Source organism: Molossus molossus, unplaced genomic scaffold (assembly GCF_014108415.1).
Source record: "Molossus molossus isolate mMolMol1 unplaced genomic scaffold, mMolMol1.p scaffold_m16_p_15, whole genome shotgun sequence".
NCBI classification, from domain to species: Eukaryota; Metazoa; Chordata; class Mammalia; order Chiroptera; family Molossidae; genus Molossus; species Molossus molossus.
In genome coordinates, this window is record NW_023425350.1 from 11,784,665 (window position 1) to 11,800,057 (window position 15,393).

The window sequence follows — 15,393 nt, forward strand, 5'->3', positions numbered from 1 at the left end:
AGGAAATGGCTTCGCCCCATGCGGATTCACTTGAAGGAGCGTGGGTGAGGACACCTAGTCACAGAGAAACCAGATGCACGTGGCTGACTTCTATTTACCAATACAGCCCAGGCTTTCTCTGTTGGAGGACTGATGAAGTCCTGTCCTAGAGTGGGCGTCACTAGAGAACATGATTTTTATGACTTGGGAATCAAAAATGAACCTGATAACTTGGCTGCAGAGAAAACTTGTGGGATGTTTGGACGTCCAGATGTGACTGTCATCATCTCTAAAGGAGAAAGCCTAAAACTGGGGTCAGTTTCTCTTTCTGTCTCTGATTTCCTATGGAAAGTCACCCTGCACTGGGCTTCTGTACTCATTCTGACAGGTCGAGTGTACAGGCGCCACAGAACATGGTGAATTGAGTTGAACTTGAGCAGTCTCACAAAAATTCTGTAAGGATTCGGGACTAGATTTTTCTTCAATTACAAAATCCACTTATATCCTTTTAAAACACTATTTGAAAATACAGTATTACTTTGACCACCGATATCACCCTTCATCCCGTCCCTTTAGGTAGAACATTTCTTAATTCCCTCTCCTAAACATGTTTTAAATTTCAAAAGAATATCAACCAGTTTTCATAGAGACATCAAATAGTGTGAAGAGTCAGGAAATCTTCCAGTATTGATTACTCATTGAACAGAGAAAATACTAGCCCAGTGTGTCAAGGAAACCAGTGTGAGCATTAGACTCAAGAAGACCTAGAACTGAGTCCAAGCTGGGTTTCTTGTGAAGTGAGAAACCTTGAGCAAGTGACTTCACCAGCCTCGGCCTCTGTTTCATCATCCCTAAAACAGGATGAAAAATATCGACCTTCCTCATAGGAATGTTTGTGAGAATGAAATGAAACAGTTATGTAAATGATTGCATTGATAGCATGACACCTGACCAAAGATCCTTGATACACGGTAACTGTTCTCACTTATTCTGTGCACGTTCAAATAGAAGTGCTTTGTCGGGTACCTATTTGAGCTAGCCTGCCACAATGTACATGAAAACAGGCTCCTAGAACAAAAATCAGAAATCAGGGCTGAGGAAAGTGATCAGAAGCAAAACAGGGCATTCAGGAAGGCTGTGAATAGCTGTGACTGGGCATTCATTAGTCTCTGATGATTGCTAACATTTCTGGGTATGTGAAATCACTGTTCTCTTGGGGAGAAATTGAAGCCTGCTACAGCAGGCAGACTAGTGACTCTAGCAGAGCCGCAGTCTGTGTCACAGAGATTAATCTCAGCGAGTGGCTGTGACTTATCAGCTCATGAATGCAAAGTCCCCTGGGGTGAACCATCAGTCTGAGTAATCACAGAGCTCTGGGTACCCATCATAAAGCAGCCCGACTGGGGGCATGCCAAGCACTTAGATAATGCGGAATGTACCAGTGATAGCCTTTCGAAGTGAAACTCTGCATTCTGTTTATTTGCAGGTGACCGGAAGGGTTCTAGAGAAGCCCAGGGAACTGTGGGAGCTATTAAAGGTCCCTCAGAGGCCCAGTATTCTGAGTTCATTGTAGTTCACATGCTGAAATAAGTGTTCAGTGTATAAGTTGGTGAATACAAACGAATGAATCTATGCCATTCATATACCCCATTGCTACCAGGATAGGTGTATACAGTGACCATGATGCTGAATAAAACAAGGACATACAATTTGATACTAATGACTTTCAGTGATGCTGTTCAGAAAAACTCATTTGGCAAGTAGGGACCAGTACTGACAATGATTAATTAGTCTATCTCTTTTCTGTCTATGACTGCATTATACTTGCAAATGATGCCCAGAAGCTGGTATCTCGTAAAACTTCAAGAATTATAGATGGAACTATGCCCAGTGTGGTCTGTACATGCCAATGACACACACAAATGAGAAACGTCAAGAAAAAAACGGGGCATTTAGGTGAATGGCACAGGTGGGAAACGGTGCAATGGGCCACTGTCAACCAAATGGAGATATTGCGGATGGATGACGAACTTCCTGGGGAGGCAGAAGGACACCTGCCTGCTCCGTCGTTATGCTACCACGAGATAAGGTCAGAATGTCAAGCGGCAGCTCCTTCCAGGGAAAGAAGCAGAAGTCAGCACTGTTCAGTCTGCAGTGCATTTTAGGGGTACGAAGTATCCCTTCCTTGACGATGCAGACCTCGTCCATCTGCCCCAGGGCTGGCCAGCTCCCGCCCCCTCCACTGCGAGGGGCCTTTCCCTGGGTCCAGCCCAGTTAGACCGCATGGCTTCTGACCTCCTATCAGCTTCTATCTAGGGCAACGGATCCCAAAGGGTCTTCGTACAAACTCTCTGTGGTTGCCCTGAACTTATATTTTTCTCTGGTAATAGGATCTAATTTTTCACCTGTTTACATATTACCTTGGCAACCAGAGAGATGAGGTCAGAGGGCAAGAACTGTATTCAGTCTTCACCTTTGTATCCCTCTCCGCTCCCCCCCCACCAACATTTTGTCGAGGCTAGGCACAGTAGCCGAGGAGTACAAACTGTGGTTATGATGTTGGATGGTCCTTGTGAGACAGGTTTGTTTTTTTTTGTTTGTTTGTTTGTTTGTTTGTTTTTACTCTTGGATATTGCTGTATATGTTTATAGTTTACTGTAGGATGTATGGTGAATTTGAATCAGTGTGATAGGAGGCAGGATCCATAAGCTAGGACCATGGGACAGTCTTTAAGACTCTGAGTATCAGTTCCTCATCTGTGTGATGAGTGGACAGGACTAGATGACGCCTTAGGCTCCTTCTAGCTGTGACTACTTTGATTCTACGAGGACTTGGAAATGGAAACAAATGCATACATTATAAGGGGCTCAAGCCTCAAGGCAGCTCAGGGCTCGGGGTTCAGCACCATTCAGCAGGATGGGTTTCTGGGAGGCAGCCTACCTCTACGAAGCCTTACACAGCCCGAGAAATAGAACCTGGCACCCATTTAAAACAGATTTCCAAATACGAAGAGGGCATGCCCTCCTGGGGGTGCTGGGGGACTCTCAGTGAATTCTTCCTCACATCTGGCTTTGGTCTTCCTCCTGGCCTCCACCCAGACAGATTCTTCCTCAGCTTGTCCTTTGAGAGGCTTTTGTTTGTTGGCTTCTGTCGGTTATTCTTCGCCTATCTGGTTTTTGTTTGTTGTCTTTCTCGTTTTCTTTGTGTTCTCACGGGACTAAGAGCCTGACAGCACTGCCCTCAAAAGGCCGAGGCCAGTGCTCCCGTCAAACACGTGGCTGGCTGGGTAAGCAAGCCTCGCAAAGCCCACGGCCCCTGATTCTCTTTCAGGATTCAGGGAGCCCTCAAGCCCTCTGTCCCCAGAGCTTCCCGATAAGGAGAAGGGCACGGATACACGTTACACCTCGGAATGAGGGCACAGAAAGTGCCCGGGTGGGGTCTCCACTGCTAGAATGCTCTGGTCCGATGTGGTCTCAGGGGTCCTGGCGGAGAGACACGAGCAGCATCTTGGTTGATGGTTGACGGGCAGGATTTGGGGAACTGGGTTGGTGGCCCACTGAAGAGCAATGGCAGGAAGCTGAGACTGTGTTTGGCATGTCTGACAGCCTATACCCCAGCCAGCCAGCTGAGTCTGTGGACGTGGAGAAGGCGAGGAAAAGTGGTAAGAGGATGGGGAGGGCGCATGGTTTGTTGTGCCCGAGCTGGGGACAGAGCTTTCTGGCTAATGCAACCTTTGATTTAACTATGGGTCACTATATAAACTGCACGCGATTCAGCGTTAAATTTAGTACCTATGGCATTAAAATTCTAGATCACGTAGAAGGTCATGGACATTGGCTGAATCTCTTTGTCCAGAGCTGTGAAGGGAAATGAAGAAGGAGCACAGTGTCGGACAGAGAGAGGCTCTGAGAGACTGACTCCAGATATTATTCTCATTTTATAGACAAAGAAACTGAAGACTTGACAGCCTGAGGGGGTTTCCCTCACGAAAATAAATGGAGGTAGGGCAAGAGCGTGGGTCTCCTAGTTTATAATCTAGAATAGTTCTGCTCTAATCACACTAAATCTATGTTGATGACATAAAATTGCTTGGAGGTTGCTTTCTGCAGATGAATCTGTGATAGTGTATTTCCTTGTAATTGACTAGTCATTAGAAGTGAAAAACTTAATTGATTTTTTGTGGGTTTGTATTCAGAATAAATATTGCTATGTAACTGGTTATATAGACTCACAGATATTTAGGGTCTCAAAGGGCCATTACGGTCATTGAATCCACTCATCTTCCAGTATGAGGGTCCCATCACTCTGAGAGTAACTGGCGACCCATTAGCAGGCTGCTCACCGGTAGAATTCTGTGAAATTAGATAATGCTCTAGTCAGCATAGCAATGAAGAATCCCTAAAAGGGACACTTCCCTCACCTGTCAATCTGCAGATGGCCCGATGAGTCCTGCATATGGATAGCAATGCTTTGTGGTCATGTCTCAGGTTTCTTCTATTTCTGCCCCCCACCCAGATCACAGAACATCTGTTACAGGAAGAACTGGGAAAGGTACCACTTTTGGGATCGAAGTTTCTCTGATAGTGTCTTTACTTCTATTCTGAAGTAAAATACAAATAATTACCAGCTTGCCTGATGTTGTTTTCAGCTGTACATCCTTGCGTCCCTGGTAGTCCGGCCGTCTCCAGAACCCGGCAGGCTTTGGTTACCTGGTGTCCGAAGCAGAAAGGGGGTAGAAACATGTACCAATCAGTATCAGGGATTCCGTCCCTCTTTTTTAAAAAAGGTGGCATTTACTTTTAATAACGTCATTTAAAAAAAATAATGGCCACCTTCAGTTGTTCTACAGTCTGCCCTGGAAAGGGACTTCTTTTAAAAACAGTTTTATGGAGATAAAATTCGTATCATAAAACACACCCCTTTAAAGTGTATAATTTAATGGTTTTTAGTATATTCACAGAATTGTACAACCATTATCACAATTAATTTTGGAACATTTTTATCACCTCAAAAAAGAAACCTTGTATCAATTACATCGCTTCCAAAGCTCCCCATTGCCCCAGCTCAAGGCATGAATCACACCCTGTCTCTGTAGATGTGCCTGTTCTGGACCTTTTATATAAATGGGATCAAACAGTGCGTGGTCTTTTGTGATACGCTTTTTTCACTTACCACAACATTTTCCAGGGTGATCCATATTGTAGCATTTCATCCCTTTTTATTGCCAAACGCTATTCCGTAGTGTAGGTATACCACAGTTTATGTATCTATTCATAAGTGATGGATATTGTGTTGTTTCCCTTCAGTGGCTATTTTGAATAATACTGTTGTGAACATTTTTTTTTTTTGCATGGATATGTGTTTTATTTCTCTTGGGTATAAGCCTAAGAGTGAAATTGCTGGGTGATATGCTAATTCTATGTTTCATTATTCGAGCACCTGCCAAACTGTTTCTAAAGGGGCTGCACCAGTTTACATTTTCACCACTGGTGTATAAAGGTTCCAATCTCTCTGTGTCCTTGTCAACACTTGTTATTATCTATCTTCTTCTCTACAGCCATCCTAGTGGGAGTGAAGTGGTAGTTCATTGTGGTTTGGTTGGCGTTGCCATGATGGCTAATGAAGTTGGGCATCTTTTTGTGTTTTTTTGGTATGCGCCCCTAGCAGGAACCGAACCCAGGACTCTCTGGTCCACAGGCCAATGCTCCAACTGCTGAGCCAAACCGGCCAGGGCTCTTTTTGTGTTCTTATTGGAGAAATGTCTATTCAAATTCTTTGCATTTTGATCTTTGTAACTGAGTTGTTTTTACTTCCTATTCAGTTGTAAGCATTCTTTATATATTCTAGAGATGTCTCTAATTATGTATATAATTTTCAAATATTTTCTCATTCTGTGTGGTGTCTTTTTACTTTGCTGATGGTGTTCTTTGAAGTACCAAAGTTTTTAATTTTGATGAGGTTCACTTTATGTATGTTGTCTTTTATTCCTTGTTCCTTTGGTGTCATATCTCAGAAACATTGACTAAAACAAGATCAAGAACATTTATTCCTATATTTTCTTCCAGGAGGTTTATAGTTTTAGGCTTATGTTTATGTCCATTAATGTTTGGGTATGGAAGATTCCTTTTGAGCCTTGCCTTTCGACATTTCTAGGTTCCATGAGCCTGTACCTAGCCCTGAGTAACCTCTCCGCCTCCCTGATAACAGGCATGACCTCTTCCCATGAGGATGACGTCAGTCTTCTTGCTCAGTGGGCAGGGTCCGTCCCTGTCAGGGTGCTGCACCACCCAGGGGCTGTCCTACCAGTGACCCATCTCCTGGGGCAGAGACCCACAGTCACTGGGTTCAGGCCCTGAGCCCCTGTCTTTTCAGAAGGAAAAAAAAAGATGTTCTTGGTCTCTGCAGCTGCTTTTGGGTCCATTGTCCTCTGATAGCTGTTCTTCTGTTTTCTTTGGAAGAAAAGTGGTTGAGAAATGAAGGCTTCCTGCACCCCAAACAGCCCGATATGTCTTTCTTTCTTTCTTTCTTTCTTTCTTTCTTTCTTTCTTTCTTTCTTTCTTTCTTTCTTTCTTTCTTTCCAAGAAAATACACAAAACTAGCAATAAATAAATTAAGTCAATGAAGTGATATTAAACACCTGAGAAGGGTTGCTTTGGGGCAAAGTGGGGAACAGGCGTTGGGAGTAAAAATGGGGAGTCAGGCTGGGGAATAAACAAACAGTTAAACCAGAGAAAGGAGCCGGAGCCTGGTCACTTCCCATGGCACCATGTGCCAGGTGTGCGGGGGGTGGTGTGGGGGGTGGTGTGGGGGTGGGGGTGGGGTGCGCGGCCATCCCTCTGCGCCTGCGTGGCAGCGGAACAACTGTCATGTCGTAATAAATATTTATTCAAAACCCAGTAGTTACTAAGCACCAAAAATGTTCCAGTCATTGTGATGGCTAACTTTCATACATTATCTCATTTATTATTGAAAAGACGAAACCTGTAAAATAGATATTTTAACTCCAGTCCCCATAAGTAAGGAAACCAGGGCTAAATTCTGCGTAACTCACCCAATTCTGGCATCTTCATCGCACAAGTGCACGTACCTAGACGGGATGACTATGGGGGGATCGAATAAACCCCACCAGGTAGCATTTCAGTGACCTGAGCATCCACACACAAGTTGCCCTCTATCTGGGGAAATAGGTCAGTGTTTTATTAACAAGAGCTGCAGTTACACATTGCTTTGAGGTTGGTAAGGGCTTTAAAACTCATTCTTTCTTTTAATCCTTCTAATAACTCTGTGAGTTTTGTTGTACATCTCAGGTGAGACACCTGGGGTTCCCTGGAGTTAAATGACTTTCAGGATCGCTTGGAATAATTACTAACTGAGCTAGAGCTCAGACTTGGCCGTTTGTACCCCACCGTTCTGAATCTCAGTGAGAGCGTTAGGAAACCCAGGTCTCGGAATTGGGCATTTGTCAGAGAAAAAAGGCACCGGGGTTCTGAGCCTCCGCTGGCCTCCAGAGAAGACACTCAGACAACATGAAAATATCACGGAAATACTACTGCCAGAGGAGGAGTCGGTGGCTAAGTGGCATTTGCTGGGTTATGCCTTTGATAACATCCAGATTTCTGAGGAGATGTGATTAGGGGAAAAGCACAGATGTACTGAGACACCTGCGGTTGCTGCTCTTCGGGTGAAGTCTTAATGTAAATGCTGGTTATTGTAATTTCCCTTCCAAATGCCTGCACCATCCTCCTCAGGCAGCAACAAGAAGCTGGTGTAGACACCTCGGCCCCTTTTTCACACTTACCCTGCGTAGAGTGGTCTTTGCAGGGTTGATCCTGCTGGACTGACACACTGCACCACGCCCAGGAAATGCCTGCAAGGATGAGTCACTGTGAAGTGATGTCTGTCCTCGCATTCCGGATCGGGTCTGGGGACTGGGGTCCCTGGGCGGGACACCGGCCGGCAGCATTCCCCGTCATTGCTGACCCACAAGCATCGCTAAAGGCCATTTATGTCACTTACTTTGGACAAGTCCAGTATTAAATGGTAAATTGAGGCAATTAATTCAAATCAATGTATTCTTGACTCTCAGACCTTTTCTACCTGGACATTTTGGTTGAAAATGGTGATGGATGTCTGAATTATCCAGAGAATTACTTCATTCACACTTCGTTAATAACGGAGCTGAGTCTCCTTGGTAGAGGGCAGATGAGCTATTTCCTCCCCGAGAGGAGGGGGCGAGAGGTGGGAGACTGAGACAGCTGGAGCAGCTTCTGCCCCTCCCACCGATGACTGGACCCCCCTCTTCAGGGAAGATCAGCTGCTTCTCTTCCCCCTCTGTAAGATTCTTCCCCAAGAGGGACCTCTGTGCGTCTCCAGTCTCTCATGTGGCGTTTCTCCCCTCCTGGCGCTCATCCTCCTTCGGGGCACCTGCTCTCTTGCCCTCGCCCCCAGACCTCGCCCCCAGACCTCGCCCCAGACCTCGCCCCAGACCTTGCCCCCATCCTCTGCACTCTCTGTTAAGGTTGCCTGTCCTGTTCTCCCTCCTTCACCTTTTCCTTTTCCTCTCCACCGAATGGCGCTAAGTTATTGCTGAGCTCATTTATTTCTGAGTTATGTGAGGGGCCATGGTACAGGCCCAGGTGGAATGTGCCACAGTGACTCCCGACGCAGCCTATGTATTAGTGTCCCCGGGCTGTCAGACACACACCACACACTGTGTGGCCTAAACAACAGACATCCGTTTTCTGACAACTCGAGAAGGTGGAAATGTCGCTTCCTTCTGCGGCCTCTGTCCTTGGTTTGTTCTAATCTCTTCTTATAAGGATACAAGTCATATGGGATTGGGGCTCTCACCCTAATGACCTCATTTTGCCTGAAGTCCCTCTTTAAAGGCTCTGTCTCCAGAACAGTCACATTCTGGGACCGTAGAGCTTAAGGCTTCTTCTCATGCTTCAGTCTGCCGAGGATAACACAGTGGAATAACGCAGACTGGGTGCATCAACAACAGAGGCTTATTTCTCACAGCAGGGACTCTGGAGTCTGAGGTCAGGTGCCAGCATGGTGCATTCTGCTGAGATCTGTCTTCCTGGTTTGCAGGCAGCCAGGCCAACTCCTCTCTGTGTCCTCACATGCTCAGAGAGTGGATTTGGGGGGTGGGGGGTGGGGAGAAAAAGAGAGGGGGAGAGAGAGTTGTGGGGGAGAGGGAGAGAACACTCCCTTGTGTCTCTTCTTATAAGAACACTAATCCAATCGTGATGGCTGTACCCTCATGACCTTGTCTAAGCCTAATTACCTCCCAAAGGCCCTATCTCTAAATACCATCACACTGGGGATGAGGGCTTCAACATAAATTTATGGGGAACCCATAATACCTGCATGGAACTACAAACAGAGCTGCATGATCTCCTGACGTGGGCGGAGATGTAGACCCACCCTCCCGCGCTTCCTGAGAAGGGCTTTGGAAAGCTTCAAGAAGATCCTGTTAGCTGACTGGTGGACTGTGGACTGTGGTCCAGGTGGTCTTGACACTGTCTTGCTGATTTACCTGTGGCTTCCTCAGTGGACCAGTGCTTCCCGAGGTGGGTTTTAGCCGGGGTGATTGCACCAGGGGAAGGATATTACTGGAGGATGCCTCTGGGCATACCACTGGGCATCATTGATGCCCCCTGGGGGCCATAATGCCAGGAAACCCTGTGGCACTTATCCCAAGGGTAAGACAGATGCAGAGAACTACTGGCCTGGGACATTAAGATAGCCTGTCAAGAACAACAAAACAACCCAGGAAGAAGAGTGATAACGCTTGTTGACTTTTGATCTCTGGGGGTTATTTTTCTCCTAGGAGAGTAAACTCACCCCAGGAAGCTAAGGATTCCTTTGTACCTGCAGACCAGCAATCCCCTTAGCTTAAGAGACAAGGCAGCCAGTGACCTTGCCTTATCAGAAAGGGCAGATTAATGCTTCGATACTGTGAATGTGCTGGGTGGGGAACAGAGAAATAAACATTGCATCAAATTCTGTCCTCTCTGTGGGGAGAATGCTACAGCAAATATTATCCTGGTAATCCATCTTTTTCTGCACCCTTTCAATCCCCAAACCTAGTCAAGTTGCTTACTAAGTATTTCTACCCATTTTTGCACCCCTTCTCTCCTGTCACTGATGTGGACATGTCTCCCCTGTATTTTTGCAATAGACTCTTCGCACCCTAACGACAGCCACACAATATTTCTGAATATGTTAAGCTTTGTCGTGACTCTGAGTCCTGGAAGATGATTTTTTTTTTTTCCTCTGCCCGGAATGCCCCCTTCTCCTTAGTTTGACAAACTTAAAATTCTCTTTGTAGCCATCTCTGGTGTCCCCAGCAGATTTAATGGGTGCTCCTAATGCTATGTGTGTGCTTTATTTCCATTATTGTGATACCTGGTTGCACTGTAATTGTCTGTTTGCCCCATCTCTCTATTACTCTGAGTATCTTACAGGAAGAGGCCACACCTGTCCATCTCTGTCATCTGAATGCCAGGCACACCAAAACATCTCCACCTTTGTGTTTTACAAATATCTCAAATGCGACATCTTTGTTGAATGAATAAATGAACACACGAAGCCGTTGAACAAATCTTTTGCAGTTTCTGTATCTCGAGTGTGGAAAGGAACCATCTTTATTACCTTCAGTGACAAATATTTAATAATCACATGTCTTGATTGGTGGAGGTTCATAACTTATTAGTTCCCAACTATCATTTACAACTTGTCCCCTTCCCAGATCTCGGTTACCTAGAAGATGTGACAAACAAGACGGTTTTCCCTCCAAGGCGGTTTCGTCCTTCTGTGGAAAGATCACCTGGATCGAAGCGCAGAGTTAACAGGGATTCTTTCTGTACGCGCGGTTAGATTTGAACAGGATGTCGGAATTTTAAGAGAATAGTTTTCTTTTTATCTGGAACACACCTTAAAAAAATAACAAAGATAATTTCTGTTGCATATTCTTTGCAGTTCACTTTTGAAAAATTCTGCTTGCGTACACGCACACATACACAGTTCATTGACAAATCTCAGACATTTAGTGAACAAAGAAGGAAAAAAATCACATTATCATGATGCAACACATGGTATTTAGCAATTTCTATGATCTGTCTGGTCAGACAACGGAGAACGTTTCCCCTTTGTATCGTAAGACATTTCCCTGGCTTCTCCGCTTCATAAGACATTGTTCTGCTCAGAGCAACCCCACAGAGTCCACTTCTTAATTCTTTTTTATGATTCAGTGATAAGATATAATTTTCAGTGTGGTAAAATTTGTTGGAATTTAGAAAAATGAAGTAGTTTAGAATTGGAAATGAAAATGTTCTGGTACATGGACCACCAGCTCACTTCTTTAGCAAAGAACCTATCGATTCGTAACGATGAAACATGAAGCTGTGAAGGGAAGAATATATTTCTTATACTTCAGCTACCTGAAAAATGTCACTGGGCCAATTCTGATAATTTCCCCCATTATCATCGAAATATATATTTGAAATGCAGCAGCGTAGACTAAATGGATATTTTAAAATCGTCGTGTTACATTTTTACTGGTCATAAAGCTGCCTGACATTATTTTTTATTATTTTAGCAGCCAACCAGAGCTTTTCTATACAACGTGTCTACAGCTCTCCAAAATCAACATTACATACCTTACACTGTGTACTTAACTATGAACTCTCCCTACCCTTTAGTGTTTCAGCAAAGTAATCACCCCATCCTGACAGGTGGTTATTGATTTAGAATGTTGGAAAGAATGAATAGAGGGTAACGTACATCTTCTGCATCCTCAACTTTTCACCTGTTGTCAGACCACTGCTTTTGAAAGTGAATGAATTAATTTTGCTAGGATTAAGTATCTGTAAGAAACTCATCACTCTAAATAATTAGGTATTTTCATACGAAGAGAAAGGCCATCTCTGTTTAGGCATCGAATCAACCCTCCCATCCCTGCTTTATTGAGGTGTACTTTACATAAAATTGTAAGATATTAAAAGTGTACAATGTGAAGGCTTGCTATACATATACATTGTAAACGGACCTCCCCCCCCCCCCCATTGAATTAACACATCTGTCACCTCATATATTTACCTTTGTTTTGTTTCGGTCAGTACATTTACACTCTCCTTTCTCAGCAGATTACTATACAGTGTCATCAACTCTGGTCACCATGTTACACATTAGACCTGAGAAATAATTCATCTTACAGCTGAAAGTTTATACCCTTTTACTAACCTCTTCCTACATTTCCTCCACCCCCAGCCCCTGGAAATTACGTTTCTACTCTGTTTCTATGAGTTCAATTTTTTTTTTTTTTTTTAAGATTTCACATATAAGTGATACCATAAAGAATTTGTCTGGCTTATTTTACTTAGCATCTACTGCCCTCCAGGTTCAACCATGTCGTCACAGACGACAGCATTTCTTTCCATTTAAGGCTGAGTAATATTCGATTGTGTGTGTGTGCCACGTCTTCATTCATTCATGCATCAGTGGGCACTCAGGGTGTTGTACCGGTGCCGCAATGCCTGCTGGAGTGGAGGTGTCGCTTGAAGATGCTGGCTTCGTTTCCTCTGGGTGTGTCCCAGGAGGTGGGGTTGCTGGGTCCCGGGGTAGCTCTGCTCGTAACTCTTAGTATGGAGTATGCTCCACCCTGTTTTCCACAGTGACTGTACCAATTTGTGTTCACCCAACAGTATACAAGGTTCTCTTTCCTTCATCTCTGTGCCAGCACTTACCTCGTGTCTCTTTTGATTATGAGTTGATATCTCATTGTGTTTGTTTTTTGTTTTGTTTCTTTTTCATTTACGGTTTGCATTCAACATTATTTTGTATTAGTTTCAGGTGCACAGCATGGGGAATCAATGTTCTTTAAACTTAAGAAAGCTACACGCTGTGAAATTGGGCCACAGTTAATTTTTTGATAGAAAACACCTGGATTTAGATGACACAATTGTGTAAAAGTTATTTAGTAACTTAGAGGACAATTTCTGCTGGTAAACTTCCCCCCAGATCCTCAGCAATAAAGAAAAAACCCACCTTTCCTACAATGAAAGCGAAGAGAAATTCCCTTTTCAAAGAATACATTTTAGATTGGCTTAGATTCGATTTTTAAAAAATTAGAATGTATATGCACAGTGCAATCAAATAACAATTAGCCAAATGGGACTCTGAATTTCATTAAGCCAACTCAGAAAGAAACACCATGGCCCTGCTGGATATATTACAGCCAAGCTAGTCCTTTCTCTCTAAACTGTCGACAGCAGTAATCATAGTGACAGAATCCACCATGGGGCCATCCACACTCTTCACACTGATGACAGCAACAGTGGGATTGGCTGCATTCACAGCAAGTTGACTACCATCAATTTACTTGTTTTTGAACCTGCTTACAATTGGGCAGACACTGGGATACTAGCACGAATGTCACAGAGTATAGGGACTGTATTTTCAGGAAATGAGGGTCAGCCCTTAGAGTTGGTTACAGTGCTTCTAACTGACCTTCTACAGGATACATGTTCCCACTGAGAACATGACACTCTGGTCCCTAAAATCTGCTAAATGACCGCTTATTACGTAGATGCTGGGCAGTAAACCAGATAGAAGCCAGCTCCTGTTACTTAAAAGGCTTTCCCCTCATTTTTTTATCCAGAGTTATAGGGCTACTCCTCTTAATATGAGACTATATAAAAATTACCATCGAGAAAACAAATCATTCTTAAGATGTTGGGACCACAGAGTCGTGCCCTTTGATGCTCCGATAAGAGCTAGTATCCTCTTACTATAAAAATCTACAAGTGTCCAGCAGCTTTGCACACAACTTCAAGAGGTTGGCAGGTCCCTGACACCCGTCCATGGAGCCCGACAGCTCCTTAGTTAAGGTGCTTACTGTGAGAACCAGAGGGTCAGGTTTGTACTTCATTCATCTTGGATCTGTCTGGAGTGAGGTGTTGGGTCTCGTGGGAATAAATCGCCTGCCAGGGTTGGTGCTGGTGCTCTGGTCCACAGGGGGCTCCAGGGCACCGGCAGGAGGCCCCCTGGAAACTCAGTGCTCTAGTGGCGAGGAGGGTTCCACGAGACTGGCACGGCGGGGCTGCACTGCGTGCGGGGTGTGGGTGGGTGGCAGTCGAGGGCAAGCCACCACAACCCCAACCTGACCACGCGGTGCAAGTCATGAGTGAGGTCACTGCTGCCAGGCAGACCCCATTGTGGGGTCTTTTGCCCATGGTATTAGAATAGTAGCATATCATTGTCCTTTACTGAATAGTACAGTTAACGGCTCCTGTGTCACCAAGGAATCTCTGGAGGAGCACTGAGTCACAGGTCCAGAACTAACTGTCCCGACAGAAAATATGTGCTATGGAAAGAACACAGGGAAGGGCTTCAAATGAGGTTCCTGCTCCAGCCTTAGAATCAGCTCTTCCTCAGGGCGAGGGGATTATTGCTTCAGGAGTGTGTGCGTGCGTGTGTGTTAGTGTATGTGTGTCCGTGTGAGTCTGTGTGTGTGTGGTGTGTGCATGCATGTAACTGTGTATGCGTCCCCGTGTGTGTGTGTGTGTGTGTGTGTGTGTGTGTGTGTGCATGATAGGAGGCACGGGCCGAGAAGGAGGTCCCACAGTTATGGGCTCCGTCCTGCTTCGAGGGGTGTAACGAGGCTCTGTTTCTACACACGTGATGTTGACATGACCTTAGCTCTGAGTCAGAGCCCTCAGCCCTGTCCCAGAGGGCCCGCCCCTGCCCTAACAGCAGAGCCACACCAAGTGCTGTCACTGACAGCTCATGAGGGCAGAGGCCAAGTTTCTGTGAGAATGCTCTGGTAGCAAAGGTTCACCTCGAGCACAGTACAGCAGGGACACAGATGTGGCAAGTCTCAGATTGCAGACCGGTCTGCTCTCCGTCTCTTGCCCTTGGTGGGCTGATGGTTACTGTGTAACTGCCGGGGTCAAGGCCGAGAGAGGAGCCGGGGGAGGAAATCCAGGCTGTCCAAACTTGCGGAAAGTGACCCATACTGAACATTCTTCCCCCGTCACAGCAAGTACACACACATATATGTATATGAGAGACAAAAGTACCTGAAACAAAAATGCCCTTACTGTATGTGATATACTCTGATGTTTTATATTCTGTTCCATTTCACTACCAGAACAATTATGGCTACCACCCATTAAATTGACTTCCCGAGCCACCAGTGGGTGAAAATTTGTTTTGCAAAACACTGGCTTTTCTCACTGGGTTACTTTGAACCTGACATGGAATTCTACCTTGTTTTGACCTCCTCTCTAAAAGCCATAAAATATTTTCTATCCATACACAATCTATAGAACATCTAAAACAAATCCCTACAACGGTTCTGAAATGAGTTTCACAGTTAACAAGTGGTGACATTTAGAGCTATAACCA